The sequence below is a fragment of the Protopterus annectens genome, chromosome 2.part2 (genome assembly GCF_019279795.1).
Source record: "Protopterus annectens isolate FY-2018-M chromosome 2.part2, PAN1.0, whole genome shotgun sequence".
NCBI lineage: Eukaryota > Metazoa > Chordata > Ceratodontiformes > Protopteridae > Protopterus > Protopterus annectens.
The window spans coordinates 245314591-245332552 of NC_056730.1; positions in this window are offsets into that span (position 1 = coordinate 245314591).

Sequence of the window (17962 nt, forward strand, 5' to 3'; positions counted from 1 at the left end):
CTATGTGGCTCACCTCATCACAAAGGGTTTCTCATCCAGAAAAAAATAGGTCATTGTTCCCCTCTACTCATCACTCATTAGACCCATTATAGAGTACAACGCTCCTTTTGGTGTTTACCTCACAAGACATCTACAACAACTGAAAAGGCCACAGAAATACCTCACTAAGAGGAATACTGGCCTCAATCAGATGCCCTATGCAGACCGTCTTAAACTCCAGCTTTACTCTGTCGCATATCGCCTACTCAGAGGTGATCTCTGCCTAACATACAAAGCTATGTCAAACCCAGATCTGTTGGACATGCTCCACTTAAAGAAATCCCAATCCTTCTGAGCTACATGCTCTAGGGACCTAAACCTTGTCACCACAATAAACAGAACCTGCTGGAGGGATAGATTCCTGTCCCAGAGACTTCCCATACTCTGGAACAGACTACCTATCTATGTCAAACAGAGCTCCTCATTAGCACTCTTCAAGAAAAGTCTTGATGATTGGATGGGAGATAGGAAATTCGCCCCTGGGATCACTTCTGTGGCTCTGCTCAACAGGGAAATAGGAAAATAATTTTCTTGGGTGGCGAAAGCCAGGGTACATTTTTGGCTAGGCTTATATAGGCCCTAGGGCCAATAGTCTAGTACCCTGCTTTGAACCTATGAACCTATGAAGAATAAGCCAAGGAGAAGAAAATATTTGATGGCAAGTATGGATATTAAAAACCTCTTCACCAGTATCCCCAATGAATATAGAATAACAGCACTAAATAACTTTTTACACAATGAAAGTGTCTATGGGGAGAGGCAAGTGGCAGGTATATGTAGTTGAATAGAAATTGCCTGAATAATAATGTTTTTATATTTGAAGGAGATTTATACATTCAATCATGTGGGGTAGCAAAGGGAACACCATGCGCCAAGAGCTATGCGAATATAGTGTTGGCTCACTGGGAGGAAAATGTGATACATTCGAATCATCCATGGAAGAGTCACCTGAAGATGTATCAAAGATTTGTGGATGACATATATAACCTATGGAAAGGTAATGTCATGGAACTGGAGGCCTTTCACACCTACTTAGAAGAAAGCTCAGCCTTTTTGAGTTTCACCATGGTTCAGAGTTATATGCAAGTGGATTTTCTAGATGTAAGGGTCCTTCAGGATGGGGAAGGACACTTTGATACCTGCCTTTTCAGAAAGGAGTGTTGGAAGAATAACATCTTACCAAGGAGTAGTATATACCCGAGATATATGTATCATAACATCATGAAAGGGCAGTTTTTGAGTGTCACTACTGCACTCGAATGTGGCAGCATTTGGAGCAGCGATGGAAGACATGTGTGAACATCTGATAGAAAGAGGTTACAAAGAGGAAGAAGTTATGGGAATGGATCAGCATGTGAGAGGAGAGAGGGAAAGAAAAGGTATACCATATTTGAAATGGAGATATGCTGAACACTCTCAAGAGAAACACTCATATCAACAAAGGGATCTGAGAATGACCCTTATGCACACTGTTGATACTGATAAGATATGAAACATTATAAAGGCAAACTGGAAAATACTTACTTCAAATGAAGAATTTAAGGGGATAGTAGGAGAAGCACCAAAATTTAGTTTTAAAAATGCAAGAAATTTAAAACAAATCTTAAGCAATGAGAATAGATCAGTTCCATTGATTACCTCACAGAGGAAAGGCACCTTCCCCTGTAGGAGATGCACTATATGCAGATATATTTGTTCAGATACTAGCTTTATACATCCAATTACTAAGATTGAATATGTAAGTGATTTTTATGTGGATTGTACCACAAAAAATGTTGTCTATTTTGCTACATGCTCACAATGTGATGATTGTTATGTTGGAAAAACTATAAGGCAAATGAAGGAAAGAGTATCGAAGCATGTGAACGATATAAGACTTAAAGATTATAAGAATCACCTAGTGAAACATTTAAAGGACAACGCCGGACATAGCTTCCATTTCAGAATTTTACAAATAATCTTTGCTTCTGAAAGGGGTGGGGATATAAACAATATATTAGAAAAGAAAGAAATGCATTGGATTGGAAAACTAAGAGCTTATAAAGCACCAGGATTAAATACAGCTTTTCCCATGAAACCAGCATTAAGAGGGCGGAGATTAAGGATACGCCTGTGATTGGAATAGACTGAGGAGTTGGCCATGAAGTTACTTGCTGATTGGCGAAGAGATTTTTATAAAATAAAAAAGTACATGGTGGTAAAGCAGATCTGAAGAAGGATCATTGTTGGGATCCGAAAGCGCTTATCCTGTTAAAGAATTCCACATGGACAGTTTTTATGACCATCTACATTTTTTAATTTTTACTTTAATAAATGCTCTGAATTTTTTACGAAGTCTCTCTGGTGGTATTTTACACACATTACTGCTTGGAAGTTGCTGTATGCCCTGGCTGTTTACTACGTGCTCACTTTGTTGTGTTTTGGATAGATATTTTACGTAGCACTCTACTGTTGTTGCTTGGTTTTTGTTCTGGATTTGGTCTATACATATATATATATATATATATATATATATATATATATATATATAATCAAAATGTCATAAAAACAGTTACACAACCATAGCTGGTCTCACTACCCTCCTGTAGATCTTCCCTTTCCCTTTCACGCTTATAGGTACTCGTCTGTCACAAATCACTCATGACACTCTTCTCCACCCACTCCATCCTGCCTGTACTCTCTTCTTCACCTCTCTTCCACACTCACCGTTACTCTCAACTGTTGACCCCAAGTATTTAAGCTCATCCACCTTCGCCACCTCTACTCCTTGCATCCTCAATATTCCTCTTTCATCCCTTTCATTTACACACATATATTCTGTCTTAGTCCTGCTGACCTTCATTCCTCTTCTCTCTAGAGCATATCTCCATCTCTCCAGGGTCTCCTCCACCTGTTCCCTACTCTCACTACAGATCACAATGTCATCTGCAAACATCATAGTCCATAGGGACTCCTGTCTGATCTCATCTGTCAACCTGTCCATCACCATTGCAAATAAGAAGGGACTCAGAGCTGATCCTTGATGTAACCCCACCTGCACCTTAAATGCATCCGTCACTCTCACCGCAGACCTCACTGCTGTCACACTACCCTCGTACATATCCTGTACTACTCTTACATACTTCTCTGACATGCCTGACTTCCTCATACAATACCACAACTCCTGTCTAGGCACCCTGTCATATGCTTTCTCCAAATCTACAAAAACACAATGCAACTCCTTCTGACATTCTCTGTACTTCTCCATCAACACTCTCAGAGCAAACATCGCATTAACCTTCTTAACCTAGCTTCTACTACTCTTTCCCATAACTTCATGCTGTGACTGATCAATTTAATCCCGCTGTAGTTACTACAGCTCTGCACATCACCCTTATTCTTAAAAATCGGTACCAAAACACTTTTTCTGCATTCCTCAGGCATCCATTCACTTTCCAAGATTTCATTAAACAATCTGGTTAAAAAGTCCACTGCCATTTCACCTAAACAACTCCATGCTTCCACAGGAATGTCATCTGGGCCAACAGCCTTTCCATTCTTCATTCTCTTCATAGCTATCCTTACTTCCTCCTTGCTAATCCATTGTACTTCATGATTCACTATCCCTACATCATCCAACCTTCTCTCCCTCTCATTCTCTTCATTCATCAACCCCTCAAAGTACTCTTTCCATCTTTTCAACACACTCTCCTCACTTGTGAGTATGTTTCCCTCATTATTCTTTATCACCTTTACCTGTTGCACATCTTTCCTAGCTCGGTCCCTCTGTCTAGCCAATCGGTGCAGGTCCTTTTCTCCCTCCTTAGTGTCCAACCTTTCATACAACTCTTCATATGCCTTATCCTTAGCCTTCGCCACCTCTCTCTTTGCCATGCACCTCATCTCCTTATACTCCTGTCTACTTTCTTCATCTATACCTACATACTTACATATATACATACATACATACATACATACATACTCAGATGAGGACGATAAGCTTTGCACTGACCCAGTGGTCATAACCTTAGTAAAAACCTATGATTGTATGAACTTATGAATAAGATGCAAAAGACCAGCACAGAAAGTTCATGCCTTGTTTTGTTGTTGCTGAAAGAGTAATGAAAGGCAAGTAGATCTATGTGTACATGGTACATACAACATTTGTGAATAACCACTATTACCTAGTTCCAAGAATGCTGACATAGAAACAGATTTTTGAAAGTGTTTCTGATTTCATTTGGAAGCTAAGTCATATTGATTTATGATGAATGAAATGGAAAGCATGATGTATGATGTATGTATCATAAAATTATATACTCTCCAGAGGAACAGTAATAGCCATAAAATAATGAATTGTACCACAATATGGGCAAGAAAGGGCATAGTGGCATACCCCTTTGTAGTTCACCCAAAAGGACCAGGCAGCATGTATGGGCACATTCTCAACTTCGCCACCACCAGCTTGGTAGTTATGGGCATTCTGGGCCAATGTAGGAATTTTGTCATGTTCACTGCCAGCCAACTAATCCTTAGAGAAATGGATGCAGTATGTGAGAGATGTAATTACACAGTGTCACTGGAGGCAAGACTCTCACAAAAACATTCAAAATAGTCAAACTGACAGTAATATAAGCATTACACCCACCTTGCATAGTACTGACGCAGCACCTAAACTAACATATGATGAGTCACTTAAAAGCAACCTTCCTAAACCCCAAAAAACTCCTAGGCATTCAACCAGCAAAAATAATCCTCAGAAACCCCAAAGACACTCAACCAAAACAACACTGAACACAACACATACAGCCACACCCTTTGAGGCCACACCTACTAATCTCATATAGCAAGCCAGCACTCTACCCAATATTTTATTCATAGTAAATTCTACTGTGAGACATACCGATGCCATGCTAACCAGGCTGAACAAGGAGAAAATTACAAACCATTTCTGTCATGGGCCAGAATCTGCCAAATCACCCAGATACTCAAGCCCTTAGAACACAAGTATCTCAGTCCTAGAACATGTGGGTGTAAATGACCTGAGATATACCTACCTGGGTAATATGAAGAGAGATATTATGGAGCTTTCAGACTATGTGTCCCAGTCTGGTATGTGCCTATTTTTAAGCAGTACTGTACCTTCCCCAAGGGTGATGTCACAATATGAACAAAAATGATTGTCTTCAATAACTGTGTCTTAGTTTTTGTTGTCACTCTAATGGGGGGGGGGTGCAATATTTAACAGCATGGGAGGATATGGTTAATGGACCACATTGCTTTGCTAAGGATGGTCTGTGCCTGTCCTTACTATGCTTTCAAATATTGGCTAAAACATTGTACACCCCATTGTGTCTTTTTAAGCCAAACTGACAATCCTTCAAACACAGCAAAACCAACCCAAGGGCCTCTGAAGGTGCTAGTGCTCAATGCCAGAAGCCCTAAACAGAAACTCCACTTCCTCCTTGCCTGCCTCAACCTGGGGAATGTGGACATCTGTGAAGTTACTGAGGCAAGGTTTAAAGCCATGGAGAGCACACTAGCACAGCAGGATTACAATGCCTTTCACACATTAAGCCAGCTGCTGCTCAGGAAGGAACCAAAGATGGAGGGGTTTTAATCAATATTAACAATAAACACACCTCAAGACTAGTCAAACACAATGATGCTCTTGTGTTTTCCATGCCCAGATTTACACTGGCAAAATCTGACATCATATCCTTGCAAGCTATAGATCAACACTGTCTATGACTCAGGAAACCACAACTCATAATCAGACTTGCTTGAGGCTCACCTTATTAAACCCAATATCATATTCATTGGCAACTTCTACTACTCAACTATAAACTGGGATACTTACACAACCTCAAAGTTCCAGTATCAGAGATTCCTGGAATTTGTAAACACAAACACCTTGGACCAAATATTCCATATACCCACTAGCAGTGCATGCATACTCAATCTGGTACTCAAGAACATTTGAGAACTCTGTACACCCCCACTCACCCCACACCCCATTTAGTGTTGTCTCGGGTAAGTTCAGGCCATAAAGCTGTCTCCTCTGTAATAAACATCAGTTCTGTGACCATGGCTTACCCCATAATATTTAGGAACTATTTTAAGGCAAAATTCCTACTATTAAATGATAACATAGCTGCCTATGTACATATTTTTCACAGAAACCCTTTATAGCCATGCCAATAAATGTATAGAAACAGCTGTGCCAACCAAAAATAAGCCCTGAACTAACTCAAAAAGCACACCATCCTGGATGAATCCAAACATAAACAGGCTGTACAAAAAAGGAAAAAGTCATAGCATATGCAAAAAAAATCTCGTCATTCTAAACAATCAACTAAAAGGGCAAATAAAATCTTCTAAAACTAAATCTGAGGTAAAGATAACCTCACAGTCAAAGGGCAATCACAAGACTTTCTTTATGTGTGTCCAAAATCTCAAAGACAGCACACAGCAGTGCACAATTAGAAATCTCACCAGCAATGACTTCTTATGGGAAACAGCATTATGCTGTTCATCTTTTTTTTTTTTTTTTTTCTGTGGGCTACTGATGATTGAGCAATTTCACCTTGAGCATGTGTAAGTAAGCCAGAAAAAGACCTGGCCATATATTTTATAAGGAACAGACAAAATTACTTACTGACGTTTTTGCTCAAAAATTCTGGATAAAACCAAAAATAATGGTGAACAAATTTTAAGTCTTATTTTGGCTCTTTGTTAACATAGTAAACCCTCTGAGAAATGTCTATCTTTTCAGGGGCAACACAGGAGTACTGCATGGTTAAGTGACTTTGCTCAAAGTCACACAGTAGGCAAGTGGAGAGAGAAGGATTCAAATCCTCTACATTTGACTTTAAGAAGCAGTTTGATAACAAATCACAGTCCTAAATATCAGGCATCTCTAATTCATTAAAAAAAATAACACAAAACGAAAACAAAACAGGTTTTGCTTCAATATGCTTTTGCTGAACAATATGAACTATGAAAATCTAATGAGTGTCATTACAGACTAGGTTCAGTCTTTATATACTCAGTGATTTATCAGGAAAAAAATAAGTCTATAAATGTATGTCAGTTCAGAGATAATAGTTTTTTCAAATGCTGATGACCAGAGCTAGATCCTGGTCAAATGGGACCCTAAGCAGGATAATGGATTTGGCCACTCATACACATGCAACAACCCCCCCCCCCCCCACACACACACACAGCCATTCCAGTGTCCCATTACTTGGCTATTTCTCCCCAGTTGCCATAAACACTTTTCAAACCTCTAAGTGTGTTTATTATTTTCTTCTTTATTTCTAAAATGATTACAGATATTTGGATTTAATTTAAAACTGTTCTTTCAAATTTTATAGCACAAACACTGATAGATATTAAAGTGTCACAGTTAAAAAAATATTGACAGTAAACTTCTCTGCCTTTGAAATTCACATTTATTGAAATGTCATTGAAACTCATATTCAAAGAAAATGCATCTGGCCAGTGGCAGATAAAGTTTATCTTTGGGTTGTTTTCAAACCATAGAGCCCTTGCACACATCTGGGACAATGCAGACATGCATGTGGTCTTTGATTCACCTTCTGAATTGTATTAAATTTTATTCCTTGTATAATACAGCACCAGTTGTTAGAGTGTGTTTTAAATTTGTAGTTATTCCAGTAAGGAATGAAAAAAAATGTATGAACCAATAATGGCAAAAATGCTCAATGCAGAACATTTCAACCATAAAAGGCTATTTGATGTCAGTCAATATCCAAAAATCTCTGCAGAAGTAAATGTCATCTGAATAATTCCTCATTAAAGAGATCTGTAATTAATGAAGAGGTTGCTCCTAGCAAATAACTTTATATTCCCATGTTTTGTCTACAAATTCACTGCCTGCTGCCCTTGAAGAATAAATTTCCTAGACCACATTAAAAAAAAATGGTAAGCTGGTAATATTGCAGTAGGGAATGGATGACAAACAAACAGGTTCATATTTACTAGGATTCTCATCCAAAGGAGGATATACTTAGGAATGCAGCACCTCCATCCCAACTTAAAGTTTAATTAACAACGTGCAACGGTAGAGTTGTCGCCTCACAGCAAAAGGTTCTCCAGTTTGATTCCTGACTGGGACACCTTCTGTGTGGAGTCTGCATGTCCTCCATGCATTTGTGTGGCTTTCCTCCGGGTACTCCAGTTTTCTCCCACGTTACAAAGACATGCGTCTGCAGTGTTTCTCCCCGGGCCAATGCTAAAAATTGGCTTTGTTCCAAGTCAGACTTTCCCAGTAAACAAATGTTAAAAAAAAAAAGCAGTATCAGCAGTCCATTTATATGGTGGGGGAGTAGAACCTGCATCCTTCTACATCAAAAGTAAGCATGCTACCTGTTGTGCTACTAATACTGGTTTAAAATCCTCTAGCACACAAGTGATGATGATTTGTTAAAACAGTTGTACACTGAAAACAGACAGCATGAGCAGCAGTAAACTTATCTTCCCTTAAAGCTCACAATTCCTTGAAAATACACTGAAACTTGATTTCTTGAAAATGCACCGAAACTCATACTTTCAAGTAGTCTGGTAGTTGGCATAGAGGATTCAGGCTTTTGTCTTCTGTAGCCAAGGTACATGAGTTCAGCCTGAGCAAATTAACTAACCAGGCATTCATAACTAAGGCATTACACACACAGAACATGAAAATTCTATGTTGACACTGATCTCAGCAAATAAAAATACCATGCGTGACACTATTACTATGACAAATCACTGACACTGTATTTTAACAGTAATCAGGCAAAAGCAGGAGTAAGTCACATTTACCCACAGATGTCCTCTATACCCTTAAATTTTACCCACATTAGTGACTGTGTACACATCAGATGTCTGAGTCTGGTGAAGAAATTATAACAGCTGTAATAATGTATTTCAAGTTTGTTTTATAGAAATAAACATGAACAAAGTAACATTCCATCTTACTTTACACAAATGTAGTGTCAAATTAAAGAATGTGTAAAGAGTGCAAATGACAAAAGAGTCAGATATTTTCATCCTCAGGTAACTCTTTCCACTGCATCTTAGCACATATAGGCACTTTACTGACTGTTTAAGACATCTTAAATATGAAAAAAAAATAATGGCCATATAATGCATTCCAAGTTGAGTGCACACAACAGTACCCACACAGTAAAGTACTCAAGTTTCTGCACACAAATCACAATATTTATGGAAAGCAAAACAGTGAGAAAACAACAGCAGTCATTCATTTCCTTCCAGAGGCAGCGCTAGTAAATCTAGCTACTTTGTTGTCTATGTACATCTATGTCTGACTCATAAAATAGATTAAGCAAATGCCAAACAGTTGCCTTGCAAAGCTATCTAATAATTATATCTGGTTGTGCATCAGGATTTAAAACCAAAACAAAAAAATATTTTGTCAGTAGAAAAAACAATCCTTCAACAGTCTCTCCTGCAAACATGACTCATGTCCTTGCACGATACCTGCCCTGAGTAGTTCGCCAGCCAGTGAGAACAATCACTTCATGGGATCCTCACATTACCATAATATACTAATGTACTGTGGAACACAGTCATGGCAAAAGAGGACAGCAACTTTAGAAATCACTCTCTGCCATAACAGCAAATCATGGATCAACCGTGGTGCTCCTTTGACCATCTGAAATATCAAGCACAATCCCTTAAAGTGATGTTGCATCAACTTACCCATCTGCAGCCATGAATACAGTCTGTATGACCATATGAGCAAAAGAAACAATAAAACATTTGAAACTATGATTATTTGTGGAATTTATGCTAATGCTGTTCAATGTGGCTTTTAAACACAGCTTTTCTCAATATCCAAGTAAGTTCCACTCAGCAAGGTAAAAGAGAGCTCTCATTGATGTATGCTTCATACTCTGTCTGCAAACACATCTAGGATCAACTGCTTGCTATCTGTTTCCCATTGTATACTTGTTTATCCATTAATAAGTCATTTCAGTACTGTTTGACTGTTCAACCAATGTTATGCACTCAACAGAACTAATAACCATCTTCTACAAAAAAAAAATGCAACTCTCAATTTTTCAAATCTGTATGTTTTACTATTGAAATGACTTACTATTAGAAATTGTTATTCTCTCCTTATATGTGCTATTTGTATTCTTAATATCTATGATGCTATGTTTTCTTATATGTTGCCAGTATTTTCTCTTATGTAATGTACTGTTATTTGGAGCTTTTCTCCCCAGGCCTACACTGAAAATGGACCTGTGTCCAGTCAGACTTTCCCAGTAAACAAATGTAAAATAAAAAAAAAAACATCTAAAAGATTAGAAATAAATGCATATTTGCAATCCACATCAGGTCTAACCATCTGTTTGTCTATCTGTCTATCTAATGCTGATGTCTGTTATTTATTTATTTTTTTGCCCTCCTTTTCTACCTCACAACTCACTCTAGTATCATATCTCAATGCCTTCATCCAATGCTGGGTCTGCCTACCCCTTTTTTTACTCCTATCTCTAACCAGGTTGGAGCTGAATGAAGCTTATGAGCATCCTGGGATCATGCTCACCACAGTTCCATTTTAGGATGGTTCTTCTTAATGCCTAGCCTCTTCTTTCCCAATGTGTGTCCTAGTAACCTGTAAGGGGCCTGTGTAATGAGCAGACTGTGCTGAACTGCTCCACACTTTCATATAGAGTGGAAGTCATCAACTCATTCTGCCCCTCAGCTGGAAGCACAGTGCACTTGATTCTCCAGCCTTGACAGGCTACTCCCATTGCTTTGCATGCTTGGGCACACATCACTCCATCCCCAACAAGGATCCACCCATTCTCTTTGCCAGCTCTTCAGTCACCCAGACTGCTAATGAAACCCTGGTAACTTAGGCCATAATTAGGGCTCTATCCTTATATGTTGGCTGTTTTCTGTTATTTCTTTAATTTATTTATGTACTTAGAAACTGATTTTACTTTGCTTACTTTCTGATGCAGTTTATGGTACAAAACAGTGGTGGCTCCATGCTGCAATGTATAATGAATTGTACCAATAGTAAACAGCTAAAGAACCTTGGAAGATTTTGGGTCTGAGAACCATCTGGATCTCTCTAAATGTCATACAGAACTCTAAGTAGTGCACTCTGCTCAGCCATCTGCTATGATTAATCCAGTACTCTGTGAAGTACGTCATCTAACTAGAGCCACTAGTAAAGCAAATAGCTGCTCTAGAGACCCAACCCTATATTATGACTTCATCAACAACAAGAACATCAAATGGTTCCCATGGGAACCTAAGCTGACATAGTTCCCACTTCTCGAATAGGCTGCACTGACGTATGATATATTTAGCTAGCAATCTTTAAAACCAGTCCAGATTATTGTCTGGTTAATTAAAAATATTCATCCACATTTTTACTGAATAATGTGGCTGAGCTACTCAGTAGTCCCTTTGTCCATAACCTTAGTAAGAACCTATGAAGCTATGAACATACGACAGTAAAATAAATAAATGAATACTCCCCAAATGTATTAATACAGTGAAGTTACACATTTTGTTTGTGCACAGAAATTAATATAATAAGGATTTACATGCCAGCACTGGTAATAATGCTAAGTGACAGAGAAGTAGCTACTTTTCTATCAGAAGTTATCCATTTTTGTTCATATAGAACAAATATACATTGTATGTACAAGGAACACGATATGATGTCCCTCATTTATATTTTACTTGTGTTTTGCATCTGAATGTATTGTTTTAAGTACAAAAATTGCTAAATGAGGTTTCATAACAAACCAGTTTGTCCATGGACATCTTGGGAGTTAGTAGTTGGAATTAACAGAGTAGCGGAAGTAGAGTGGGGGGGGGGCTGAAAGGGTTAAAAGGGAATGAAGGATGAGTGGGAGGAAATGAGGTAAAGGTAGGGAGGGGCTTAATGAGTTTTATGCAAGTGTAACTGGGTAAAAAGTCATATTTTGGCATGAACTTGCTACTGCAAGGGTTAAGTCCATGATGACCAGTAGGTACTGTGGTAGGCCTTGGACTTTGATGAAAGGGGCAATGTGGTATGCAGCCATGGTCAGCGGTGAGATAGATGTGGAAAGCATGATTTCTGGATTATTAGTTTCTTATAATTTAAGTTAGTGGTTTGAGTGTGATACATTTTGTGAGTGAATCAGCGTTTTTCTTTCTTTCCTTTTTTAGGCCTTGTTTTTTAGAGTGGTGAGATGTGCATTTGGAAGTGGTGGTGGTGTTTAGGCTCATGGCTTAAGGTTTAGTATTGGAGGTCAGGTGGTCATACTTTACACTGTGTGTTCCTTTGTTTTTTATTTGTTTGTTCATTCTCTTCACCATAGGTGTGTTCAAGGGCTGCAGTTTCCATGGATTTGGGTGCTGAGCAGTAGTGGAGGGTAATGGTTGTTGAGTAGCTGCTACATGACCACTAGAGGTTGAGCATGGACAGAAAAACAGGGGTTGAGAGGCATTTGTTTAAGCTGTTCAGATTGTGCAAAGTGGTACTTGTGGGGTAATCAACAGTAATTCTGGCTGCTACATAAGGCTAGCTATTTGAGTGGAAAAACCTGTATCCTTTCTGGGCTGTGCAGTTGCGGTTCGAACTACTGGGTTAGGAGTCACCTTTCAGTGTTGTGATTTTTGGGGGGTTGAAAGGAGGAATTGTATGCTTCTTGCTTGGTTGTTAACATATTCACAAGAAGAGGTGTGGCGGGCACTGATTTGGGTTGTTGCTGTTTCTTCAGAATGCCTCTCAGCTATACAGATTTAGCAGAATGGCCAGCTTTGTGCCTTGTAATTTTGATCAAGTGAGAAGTTACCAAGAGCTATTCTTGACTGAGATTTGGGTTTTGTTGCTGTATTTCCCTCAGCCGCAGCAGTTGGGGGATTTTTTCAGGCTGCGAATGAGGTAGAGTTATGAATACCACAGCGCATGTGCTGTAAGAATGCGTGCTGTACACATCGCATGAGATTTGCCCAGGAGGCTGCTTTGAACTCAGTTAACCACAAGGTAGTCGTTACTGTGTGCTGGGTTGAATTCATTCATTACATTCTGTTGTTTATTCTAATGTTATCCTCATTTTATTTGGGTAGTGACACTAAGTAACTAGGAGTTTCAGCAGGCCTACTGTCCCTTTATTCTCTGAATGTACATGAATTTGCAATTACAATTGCAGCTGGTATGTGCCATTGCAGTTTTTTTTGCTGTTTTTCCCTGTAGAGCTCTATACACACACATATATATATATATATCTATATATATATATATATCTATATATATGTATATATATATATATATATATATATATATATATATATATATATACATATATGGATCCCTATCATATGATAGAAACCTCATTTGACTGAGACCATAAGACTGAAATTTCAAAAGACTGAAAAGTCACTTGACTGAAACACATAATACTTAATTTCAACATACTAAATTTTACACTGGACCATATAAAACCAGACTAGGTAGGGGGGTTATGCCCCCCACACCCCCAAAATGGTGGAGGTGGGCTGTGCCCCTCACAGCCCCCCAACTATAGATAAAAACTCCAGGATCGCACTATAGTGGGCAAAAGGGCATAGTAGTGGCAGCATGTAGACTACTGTAAGGTAAGTGAAAGATGTATGCCCTTTTTCCAACTATACCCAGTCCTGGAGTTAGTATATATAGTTGTGGGGTATGGGGGGGGCACAGTCTGGCTTTATATGGTCCAGTTTAAAATTTAGTATGTTGACATTCAGTCTTATGGGTTTCAGTCAAGTGACTTTTCAGTCTTTTGAAATTTCAGTCTTACTGATACAGCGGTAGCATTGTTGCCTCACAACAAGAGGTTTTCCTGCAATTCTTGGCTGGAGTGCCTTCTGTGTGGAGTCTGCATGTCCTCCCCATGGTCATGTGGCCTCCGAAAGACATGTGTGAATCGGCGTACCTTTGTTGAAGGTTGGGTGTCGGGCTGGCAACTTGGCACCATAAAAAAGAATCGACTGCCAATTATTAGTGGACCGGAGTTCTGTTGTGGTGACCCATAACTAGGAAAAGCTGAAAAGACCAACAACTTATATATATATATATATATATATATATATATATATATATATATATATATATATATATATATATATATATATATATATATATATATATATATATATGGGTTGGACAAGTAGTACATATTCATATTATTTGGTGTACTATATCTCTGTTTTCTGGGACGAGTGACATTTTGGTAGATATTAAGTCAAGTAATTACTGGAAGTTGTGGTACACATGAGTGGTGGTCATCAGTCACACAAGCTCATGGTGCGACTGATGCTTGATTGAGATGGGGAAGGTTGTCACCATGCTGGAATGTTTTTACAGGCTGAAAGGCACCTGTGAGTAGCAGTTATTTCCATTGCAGTGGCAGCCAGTGGGAACAGATTTCTGCATAATGTCTGGAATTTGATTTTCAACTTTGGTTCATGTATATAATCACTGGTAAATCTTGAAGAATTGCAGTCAAAACTAAGGGCAGACATTGGCTTTTCGGACATTGCATTCTTCATATTGTTTATGCAAATACAAATCGGTTATTTTATTGCTGGTAAGACCTGGTGTTGTAAGGTGAGGAGGTTAATCAATCTGTCATAGTGTCTTTCCATACATTTCTTTCCTTGTGTGGCAAGTTGGCATGGATTTGGGTATTTTTTGGTTGAAATCGAGGCTGATAGTGTGGTGGCCTACAGTTTTAAAACGTGTATGTCACCTTTTATTTCTTTGTAACATTCTGTTTCCATTAAATAGGTGGTGTTTTATTAGAAGGTGTTATGCTTTGTTAGCTGCATCCATGTCTCTAGCTTGAGGTGGTCTTGAAGTATGCAAAGGTTGGTGTGAATATTAGAGTGCTGAGTGGCTTTGAATGGTCAAGTGCTATGAGGAGGTATGTGCGTTTTCAGTGATGACTATATCTCTCAATGATACCCATGTTTACGGAAGTTTAATAAAGGTCATTAAATGTCATTCGGTATGCTGTTTGTATATCAAAGGAGACCGGGACAATTAGAATGGATGTGGATAGATTTTTGTTTTGGTAAAATATAAATCTATTTACTTTTATGAAAAATGCACACATTTAGTGAATGTAATAGAGACAGTCCTTTTACACACTCACAGGTGGTATTCAATAACTGCCCAGTGAACTCATGGATGTGAAAAAAATCTTTTGAGAAAGATTATTAAGTAAACCTTTTATGGCTAAGATAAAAAAATGTTCACAGTAAAAGGGATGTACAGCAAGAAGGAGTACAATCACTTTCACATACAAGTAGACATATAGATTATTAGATACTAGATAGATGGGTGAAGATGTGTAAGTAAATACTACATTACAATGCAAGCTCATTTCTGAGCACTAGATTTACTTACCTGTAGTGGATTACGTCATCCATAAGATGCTGTTGATTCCTATAGGAATCAGAGGTAGATTTCACAGTGAGTACCTTCACATCCTATGAGACTCAGATGAGATAAGCATCAGATATCACCTCAAGTGTACCTTTAACAATGACTGTGGTAAACAAATTTTGGCTGAAAATGCTGCCACAATAATATCTTGTATTTGACAGTATGTTGTATCACACAAATCATCTAATAAACAGCATAGCAATAGGGCATAGTTTTTATTATCAGCTGTTATGTCAGTCTTTTATAGACAAACAGATGAATATGGGCAAAGGCACTTTTGCAAAAAAAAAAAAAAAAGTCAAATGCAGGAATGCAAAGTTGAAAAATTTAATTAGATTTAACAGAATTAATCTGATATGGGAAACATGAAACTCTGATTAACTGAATTAATTTTCTGTTTAATAACAGTAAGGTGTACATTTCTGTATATTGCCTTTATGGTTACACAAACAATTAGAAATGCTTGCCTTATGAAAATATTATGGGAAATCATATTCACACAGACTAGTACCCATGAAATGGTATGCGTTGCTATTTATCTTTATTTTTCAACATAAATCATGAACTAAGCTAGCCATTTATCACTACTATAGCTCATATTGACAGGCTGTACATCTTTTCTTTCTCTTATTATTTCTTTCTTTCTGTGTGTTTTCTTTTTTAAACATGAATGTGGTCTATTCTGTATAATAAAATGTTAAATATTTCTTGGTAGAAGCACAGTCTCAGACATAAGTAATATATAAAGGTACCCTTTGTTCTGAAATTATATTCATGCAGTTTTCACACACCACCTTCATGAAGAAATAATGATATCTACACCTTTTTCAAGATAAGTGACTAGTGATTTTGAACCAATATGTAATTTAGCAAAGGATAGTTTAATTTGAATAAGAATGATAGAGTGATGGTCTAACAGAATGTAAAGGAGACAATATATTTCTGATGCAAGATAATTGGTCATAGCATATCATTTTTGTATACAGAATCCCCGGGATTCATGAAGCTCGGCGCAAGGCCGGCATTAGGCTTGCGCCGACCGTGTGGTGTGAAGATGGCACAGTAGTCCCAAATGCATATTAATGAAGGCACACTGCCACCACAGCAACATGCATAGGAAAGGAGCACGAGTGCATAGGGCGTGTTGAAGTGCTGCACGGAGGCGTGGAAATGTCAGCTGTCGACGTGCAACCAAAAATGCTTGCATACAACAATTTGCAAGCAATAGTAATCACATCTGTCAGTGTCCATGGATACTGAAACGTATGCAAAACATGCAAGACAGTTCCTGCGAACACAAAATGAAGAAGCAAACACAAATGCACTGTAGGGAATAACGGGTCCCTATCCCCCGAACAAATGACATTGAAAACCGTGTGCCCGTAGTCCAACGCAGTGTAGATAGTTATACCAAGTGGAAGTGAAACGCATCATATGTTAGCGCGCCACCAATAGGTACATCCAGCCAAATGGTCAGGGTCACTAGCTGACTCATATTGTTAGGGAGGGTACACAGCTGGGCAGATGTGTCCATAACAAAAAACATGATAAATGTAAATATCTAGCGACCGTATGACCGAATTATATCCCAGAACACATGTAATAGTCATATACAATAGGCATGTCCGTATTTCACATACCAAATGTGACATGATATAGAATAAGCATGTAAATGAAACAGAAGGAGCATATAAACTGCTACAACAATAAGGCAACATGTAGGCTGAAAGGAACAGTATTATCCATAGCGTTGACTGTGAGTACATGTTGTCCAGTACAATCGGATATGTGTCCGGAATATATCCCATCCTGGATATAGGAAAAGGTGGCATCCTACCAATGATTAGAACAGTCGGCCAAAATTCGCACATCTGCGGTCCAAGCCGAACTTGTCAGGATGTGTCACAGTTGAATGGGTATTATCCGGGTATACCAACCATGTCATGAAAGTTAAATCACAGGTAGAATGTTAAAATCTGGACTAACTCTGGACATGTGCTACATCTGATATTTGAACAGCGTCAGGGCAGTTCTAGTCACCAGTCAGCCAAACCTAAAGCCAGACCAGCACATGAACATCCTGACAATCAAACATGCGTAAGTGCGAGGACTATAAGCGTAGGAGTTCTGAATATCCTTGGAGTGAGTAGACATGCAGCACGGGTCCAGAGCAGTAGAAAACTGGGAATATCCTAAGTGTAGTACTGAGGTTTTCCCAGCAGGAGAATGGATGCCTGCTGTGTAAGGGAAGAGGTGAGGCGTATGTCAGAGTAGCTATGAACCATGGGTATATATATAAATGAGCCAGACAACAATAGTGTAGTGGTTACAGCATCCGCCTAACATAAAGGCATTCCCGGTTCATATACGACTATAGCACATATTATCCCACAATCAGTACAACGGACAGAACTTTACTTATTTGCCTACATAAAAGCCTATTCTTGTACTGTAAAGCCAACATTTATACAT